The following is a 7,658-nucleotide window of genomic DNA, read 5'->3' on the forward strand; positions in this document are numbered from 1 at the left end:
TAGTTAGCCTAGCCCCCGGCTAACTATCGAGCTAGTGGGTAACAGACGTCTCCGAAAACGTCGGAGCGCTTTTGAAAATATGTGGTGTCTTGATAAACTGAGCAGATATTTGAGGTTTACACAGCTACATTCTCGCCTGAAAATATGTTAAACGTTTATTTTGTGACCCAGAAAGAATAATAAGAGTAACATTAAAACTAACTAGCTGCCGCCATTGGTGGGAAACTGAGCTGGGCTGTGCTATGAATTCTGGGACACTGCTTCTTCTTCTTCTTCGGGGTTTAACGGCAGCTGGCATCCTTGTACCTGCAGTGCTGCAATCTTCTGTTTCAGTCCGTTATTACACTCTTAAATCCTGCTACTCATTCCTGCGTCTTATGTGATCTTACAAAGCATACAAACGACGCGTCGACTATTAAATCAGTCGTCGACGGTTTTGATAGTCGACTAATCGTGACTAGTCGACTAATCGTGGCGCCCTAATTGGCAACTAGGGGAAAAAAGAAAAAGTGCTGCATTGCTTTGCTTGCTCTCAGCTTGATCTATCCACCATCTCCCTCTGAAATACAAATCTAAATCGTTTCTGTTGCCCTCTCACATCTTTGATCATCTACTACTGAGGGAAACTGCATTTGTGCAGGAGGAGACGAGCACTTTCCTCCTGCTTGTGTTCAGGAGGTTCAAAGGCTGCTGGATTGCACTGCTGAGCGGGTCTTCGTAGTCTGCTGCCACGTGCTCATTGGAAAACGCAACTTTAAAAGGTTGGCATGCAGCCAGAGGACGGTCTGAATGAAATCAAGTGCTGAAAAATGTCGTCTTTCCTTTCATGCAGTCGACTGTTGTTACGTTTAGCTGCCAGGCAGCATCCAGCTTCAACTTGCCCTGCAGCTTTCAGCCTGCTCACCTTTTTCCCACACAAAGTGAAAGTAATGAGTGTGGACGAGCTGAATGACTGTCACAAGTACAAGCTTGTAGTGGAAGAACTGCAGCCTCTGAACAGAGGAAGCAAACATCTCAGGAGGCGTTTGGTTTGGAAACTGCAGCTTCTCGCTGTGAGGAGCTTCTATGTCCTCCTGTGTCTCTGTCTTCTTTGACCCAATGACACGCCTGCTAGGCTGATTACCAATTCATGTCCACAGTCATCCAGAGTAGTGGACAATGGTTATCTGGCAGTGCTTCAAAGCGTGTTGTGGTAATCTGCGGATTAACCCCCGGCTGGATAAGCATTTATGGTGGATGGAGGCTAAATCAGTTGGATCACACTTAAAATGGCATCAATAAAATAATAGAAAACAGCATTTAGTTAGATAAATAAAGGACTCTTAAGCCTCCATCCTCTCACGTTGTATATTGTCCAGAAAATCGATGTCATTAGAGCGATGCAGCCTGGGCCTCGGTGGGGTGAATTTCAATCACACCGATGCCCTGGTGCAGCTGATTGAGGCACTCTGAGTGGAAAACGTTGCTGTTCCTGTGAGTGATGGCTGCATCGGTGCTGCTCCTCACAGAGCACAGAGACACGCTGGAGTTTAACCCTTCAGCTCGCTCAGAGTCTTTCCACAGTCCGCAGCTGAGTGTGGGGCTAACAAGCTCTATCAAAGCTCAGCTACACAGCGACTCCTCTCACCTGGTGGTAGCTGTGTGACGCAGACGAAACGCAGACTTATTCTGATCATTCAACCAAGAACGCAGTTCCTCACTCACTGAAGAGGCGGCTGCATAGACCGGATACTATTCTCTGTCCCAATGACAGACGGGAGCCTTTGTAAACATCAGACTGATGACGTTGGGTGCTGCAAAACACTTTAAAACTTATGTTTGAAAAAACAAAGTAAACAACAAGTCACAGCTGATGTCAACAACAAAGCAACTCTGTGAAGCTGCAGAGACTCGTGATGTGTAAACTGTTCACCGACTTTGAACATGGCTCTGCATCCACCTGTAGTTGAATGAAAGTATGTGGCTACAATCATACCGTATGCTACTAACAACAACTGAAGTGTTGCTGGTTACATAAAGACCCCAACGGTCCAATGGGTGTCCTGCTAAATGTTGCTGGGAGTCAATTTTGAGATGCACCGTTCAGAGAGTGTACTCCTCACCCTGTCTGTGTAAGGCTCGAACCGTGGGTACAGAGAGGACTGAGGATGTGAGGTAAAAGCTGCTGAAACAGTGACACCTGTTTCAATCAGCCCACTGAGGTTAGAGGCAGTCAGGGGTGCAGGAGGCTGCAGGGCCATGCATCTATTACAGGGAAGAACACACACTGACAGAGTTTTAGAGCAACTTCTTTGTGCCTGATGTCACAATAAAGCTTATCTTATTGGCATCCTGCCACAACTGCCGACCAATCATTCAGGGATACACATATTTGCCTAGCAACCAGAGGTTACCGGGAGGTCACGGGCCGGTCACTGGCCTCAAAGTGACCCTCCTGCAGTCCTGCTGCAAAGTGTGGAACCGTGGTCGCGTGTAGATGTGGTTGGCCTTCTGTCCCATGTTTGAACATCAACAACAGTAAATGCAAGTAAACATGAGCAAAGAGGACGCACTGACACGGCTGTGGAAGCATGAAACCCAGCTTGAGTGCTGTGGGTAGCTGAGGATGGAGACAAACACTTTGCTAGAATCTAAACTCTGTCATGTTTTAAACACACATAAACATACTGAACCGCGTGGGCTAAAAATAGTGAAATAAATAAAAAGAGCAGCTCTGTGTAGTTCGCTGCCCCTGGGGGGTGGGGGGCAGCAGTGAAACCCAGCTGGTCGGTGCAGCCCCCCTCCCCCTCTCTAACAGCTGGGTCTGTCCTCTTCCTGTTTACAGCACCTCCCTCACATAAAGAGGCGGAGCCACGAGCGTGTAAATGTTTGCAGCTTACAGACGCTGAATGAACCACATGAACAGTGACTCTGCTGGGATCATCTTTCTCCACTTCATTATTTATTTTTATTCACTGCCAAATTCTGCGTTTTCATTTGAAGCACATCCTCCTCCGCTCAGCCACTGAAGCGTGTCGCCACTCCACGCCCTGAGCTGGGGTTAGGGTGGATGCTGTTGATAACAGCGGACCGTGTGCCCACAGCAGCGTCCACTGATGATGCCACCTGCCTGGCCTCATGCTGATGCCACGCAGTGGAGGCTGCACAGACAAAAAGCTTCACTAGCATGCACAGTGACATCAATCTGGTTTTTAACAGACGTCCAACAGCAGATGTGCTGCTAGCCGTCTCTGTGTCCTCTCTCTGCTTGAAGGTGAACTTCACTGAAGGCTGTGGACTCCATCTTCTTCCACTTATCCAGGGTTGTGGGAGCAGCCCAAGCACCACCCTCTTCACAGCCACCTCCTCCAGCTTCTCTGGGGGAACACTGAGGCATTCCCAGGTCTGCTGAGAAATATAATCTCTCCAGCATCTTAAACAGATGCCGAAGCATCTCGACTGGCTGTATCTGACACAGAGGCTCTCCACTGAGCTCCGCTCCAATAAAGGAGAGGCCAGCCACTATTACTCACTTCTGCTGCGTCCACAACCTTGTTCTTGACCCACAGCTCCTGACCATCGTGAGGCTGTAAATCACCTGCTTCGCTTTTGTGCTCAACTCTCCCTTTACCACGATGGACCGTCACAGTGTTCGCATCAATGATTCCACACCGATACCTTTATCAATCTCTTGCCTTTCCGCTCACTCGTGAACAAGATCCCCAGATGTTTCGACTCGTCCCTCGCCCAGTCAGCACTCCGTCAACCTTTTCCAGCTGAGCAGCACGGTCTCAAATTTGGAGGAGCTAATTCTCATCACTTTTTTGTGCAGTCATGTTGGAACATGACTGCACAAAAGTTGGGCTTACTACGAGCAGTAAGCCCAACTCCTGAGAAAGAACCTCCCCCCGTCATCCCCCGTCCACCAAACGTGCAAAGGACTGTATTCCTGGCAACCGCAGCCAAAGCCAGACTCATCCATCGGGTTGCCACACGGAGAAGTGTGACTGGTCACTCCTGCACGGCTCGACAGTCCAGTGGTGGCGTGTTTCCACAACTACGTGCATGCAACGCTTTGCCTTGTGCAGGGGGAGGTGAGGCTTGGATGCAGTTGCTCAGCCATGGAAACCCATGAAGCTCTCTACACACTGTTCTTGTGCTAATCTGACACGGCAATGGCAACAAAAATGGCGCCCAGTTTTGACTGACTATTTGTTGGTCACCTGGAAGAAGCAATTCGATATAACCACCAAACTGACCCTTTTCTACCACTTGTATCTTTGGAGCAGCACTTTTACTCTGGAAGGGAGCGAAGGACGAAGGAAGTTTAACCCTTGACACCAAAGTACCAACAAAAAGACAAATCTCCGCCCCCTCGCTGCACTCCAGACCTACTGATCTGAATACATTACTACATGCTGGAAGTTTCCACCCAGCCACCTCACAGTGATCCACATGTATCAGGGACCTTTAACCCTTTAGAGCCGATCGGAGCGGACACGCTCTGTTTTGCGTAACTATTTTTAAATCCCGGTAGCACTGCAACCACGTAAGCTAGCGCAAAAATTTGTTTTGCATATGAAACCGGAGGAGTTGTACTTACATCTTATGCCATCAGCTTGTCCTAGGTCACGGTTTCCTTCCACATAAAGCTTTGCAAAAACTGCATAAAAGCGCTTGCAGGAACAAAAACATAATATTCCAGAAACATGCTTTACCGATCCGATCAGCTGTTCATAACACTTCCTACGTTGGAATAGACGTCAGCGCGAACTTTTGCATTTCCGCCATTACCTGCCCGAAACCGGAAGTGACGTCATTCTCGCGGAAATGTAGTCTTTTTTTACCATCAGGGCCTCAGGGCCTATACTGGTCTTTTTAAAAGTTATCTTTGACTTTATGACTTTCTGTGTCGTTTCTGGGATGCTTAGGACTCATATTGCACTGCTGGAAATAGTTTATTTTGATGCATATGCTGCTTTTTTGCAAATTTGCAGTATAATATTTATTTTCGTTTTTCCTGCAGTGTATAGAAATTGGTGTATTTCAAAAATAAAACTATGAAGACACTCAAAATACATTTCCTGTGGTGGGAAACTATTTTGTGCAACTTTTTTGTATTTACAGTTTTGAGGGATAAGCCTCTTAAATTTCTCTAACTAGAAATATATGTTAAAAAACAAAAACGATTTTCAATTTTTTTGTAGTTTATTGCACTTTTTTGCAATTTATGTAATTACTATGCACTTAATGCAGACATATTATTAAAATCTGGGCTATATTGGTTGTATTGATGTATAGCAACTTGAAATGCTCCCAAAAATGGCTCCACAGCATGTAAAAATATAAAATAAGCTCTGGCGGACTTGGTTTTATGGTAGGTCTTAAAGGGTTAAAGAACCACCAACGATACCTGATAAGAGGGGTAAAAAAATTAGAGCTAAGGTCTTGGAAAGCTCTGGTCAGCTGGTTTATTTGTGAAGGTGCGATTGGTCCATTTCAATTTATTGAGTATTTTTTTTAAATAAAAAAAAAAGTGATGACATTTTTTAACGACCCTGATGAAGCCACGAGCCGAAACACACTGGTCACTTAATAAAGTTGTTTCCTGTTACTTTGAGTGGAGTCTCCATGTCAGCTCATCTGGACGCCACGTGCAGTTTGAAAGTCTGCACCTCTGCGGCGACCACTGCGGCGACCACTGCGGTGACCTCTGCGGTGACCTCTGCGCACTGAGGCATCTGGCCCGACATAAACCCAACTGAACCACACGCCTCAGGGTCCACTGACCCCACGCCCCTTTCATAACTGAGGAGCTGCTGTCATTTCCGTTTTGTTACAGCGCCACTACCCACTGACTGAAAGACTCCTCTTTACTTTGCCACGCCGTTAATCACAATCAAGGTAAAGTGACAAAGACTTCCTGCAGAGCAAATGGGCCTCCTCACAGTTTGCCTGAAGCCGCACGGCGCTGAAACCTTAAAGAGCTGCGTTTGAGTCGGTGTTCATGATCCTCCTTCATGGTTGTTGGCTGTGACAGGCTCTCCTGGTGTTTCCCATGAGTGCATCTTTACTCACATTGTTTTGATGACATACTTACACTCGTTGCAATAACAACGTAAATGCTGTGACGGTAAAAATGGGACGTATAACTCATCCTTTAATCCCACGTGATGACCTGTGATGAAATAACACTGTGTCTGGATCTGGACTCGTCACAGATTTCTCCTCCTCACCTCTCTGTTTGTGAATATTTGTCATCTTCCAGACGTAGCTCAGTCCTGCTACGTCTACACATGCAACACAGCGACATATATCTGACACGTGCTGTAAGGACGATCGGCATAACCCGGGAGAGTTTGATGTGAGGGATCGGGTGAGGTCAGTGTTTACATGAAGCACTTTTATTCTGGTTAGGCTTTTAATCCGGTTACTTGTGTCCACGTAAACACGGCTCCTGCAGGAAACATGGCCTGACGCCAAACTCGCATTGGATCAGGACTCTAATCTCCTGCGATTAAAGAAGAAACCGGTCCTACTGATAGCCCGCAGCACACGTGTGTTACAGACGTGTGTGAGGAAAGTCCTAGAAATCCATCATATAATCCTAAAGTGTCACCGCGTTGTTCTCCAGACTCCTGCTGATGGTCACGGTTGGACTAAAGGTCATGTAGAAAGTAGTCCGCCTGCACAGGACCGTTATAGGACACAGCTGTTGCTACTGCCACGTCCTCCTCACAGATGTCATGTTGAAACCGGTCCTGCAGATTCAGGGACCGTCTGAGGAAACAATCAGGAGGACATAATCCCAAGTAAGGGAGCGAGCGGGGAGGTGTGTCCGGCTGCAGTGACGACAGCACGAGAGTGGGATTATAAACCCTGGATTACACACAAAGACACAAATCCACCACAGCATTTGGCCCAGGTTCTGCTTTTGACACACGATCTGGAATGAGGCTATACTGAGCCACACAGGCTATTTGAGGTCAAACAGTTGCTTTAATTACAGCGCAGAGCGCTGATTAGCTGTGACGACCATCACTCGAGTCTGAGATGGCCAAGCTTTTATATCAGACAGCGTCGAGCAGTCGTATCCACGGCGTGGCGATGAGGCCGTCACTCTCACACGGTCATAATGAGAGGAGAAGTGTGACAGCAGAGCCTGTTCAGGCTGCTGGATCTCAGGCTTGAGTGGGAGGAAACCGGTGGCAGGTCTCACTGTCGTTTCTCAAAATGACGACAATGAGAAAAGTCAGCGCTGGAACAACATGTGCGTTTGGATGTGCCGTACAGGATCAGAAATATTCTCTTTAATCCTGACAGTCTCATTTCAGAACGTCTCAATAACACAGACGCTTGAATCGTCCACAACAGCTCATTTGTTTAGCAGGGAGTCATCTGTGCATCGATTTGCATTGGACTGCAGCTTCTCACACACCAAACCTCTGAAACACACACGGGTGTCTCTTGTAGCTCACGGAGGCAGTTTGCAGAAGTGAGTCACCCTCGAGTGGAGGCGTTTAATCTCAACAGCGGTGACACAACCTCGAGTATCTCAGGCTGCAGCTGCCGTGACGGCTCCCACACTAATCCAAACGGGTAAAGAAACTGATAATGAGTTCAGCCTTTGATTGAACCTGCAGGCCCACACGAGGTGATGACCAACAGTCCCAGCACTG

General features: G+C 47.3%; 1 long non-coding RNA gene across 1 annotated transcript; it reads right to left on the reverse strand.

The window, feature by feature from the left end:
• Nucleotides 1–2,950: 2,950 nt before the first annotated feature.
• LOC120739404 lies at nucleotides 2,951–4,543 on the reverse strand. Its single transcript, XR_005697199.1, has 2 exons — nucleotides 3,747–4,543; nucleotides 2,951–3,604 (listed from the first exon to the last, which is right to left on the reverse strand). It is a non-coding gene; the product is annotated as an uncharacterized LOC120739404 (long non-coding RNA).
• Nucleotides 4,544–7,658: the final 3,115 nt, after the last annotated feature.

The sequence above is a fragment of the Simochromis diagramma genome, unplaced genomic scaffold (assembly GCF_900408965.1).
Source record: "Simochromis diagramma unplaced genomic scaffold, fSimDia1.1 OVJJ01000049.1, whole genome shotgun sequence".
NCBI classification, from domain to species: Eukaryota; Metazoa; Chordata; class Actinopteri; order Cichliformes; family Cichlidae; genus Simochromis; species Simochromis diagramma.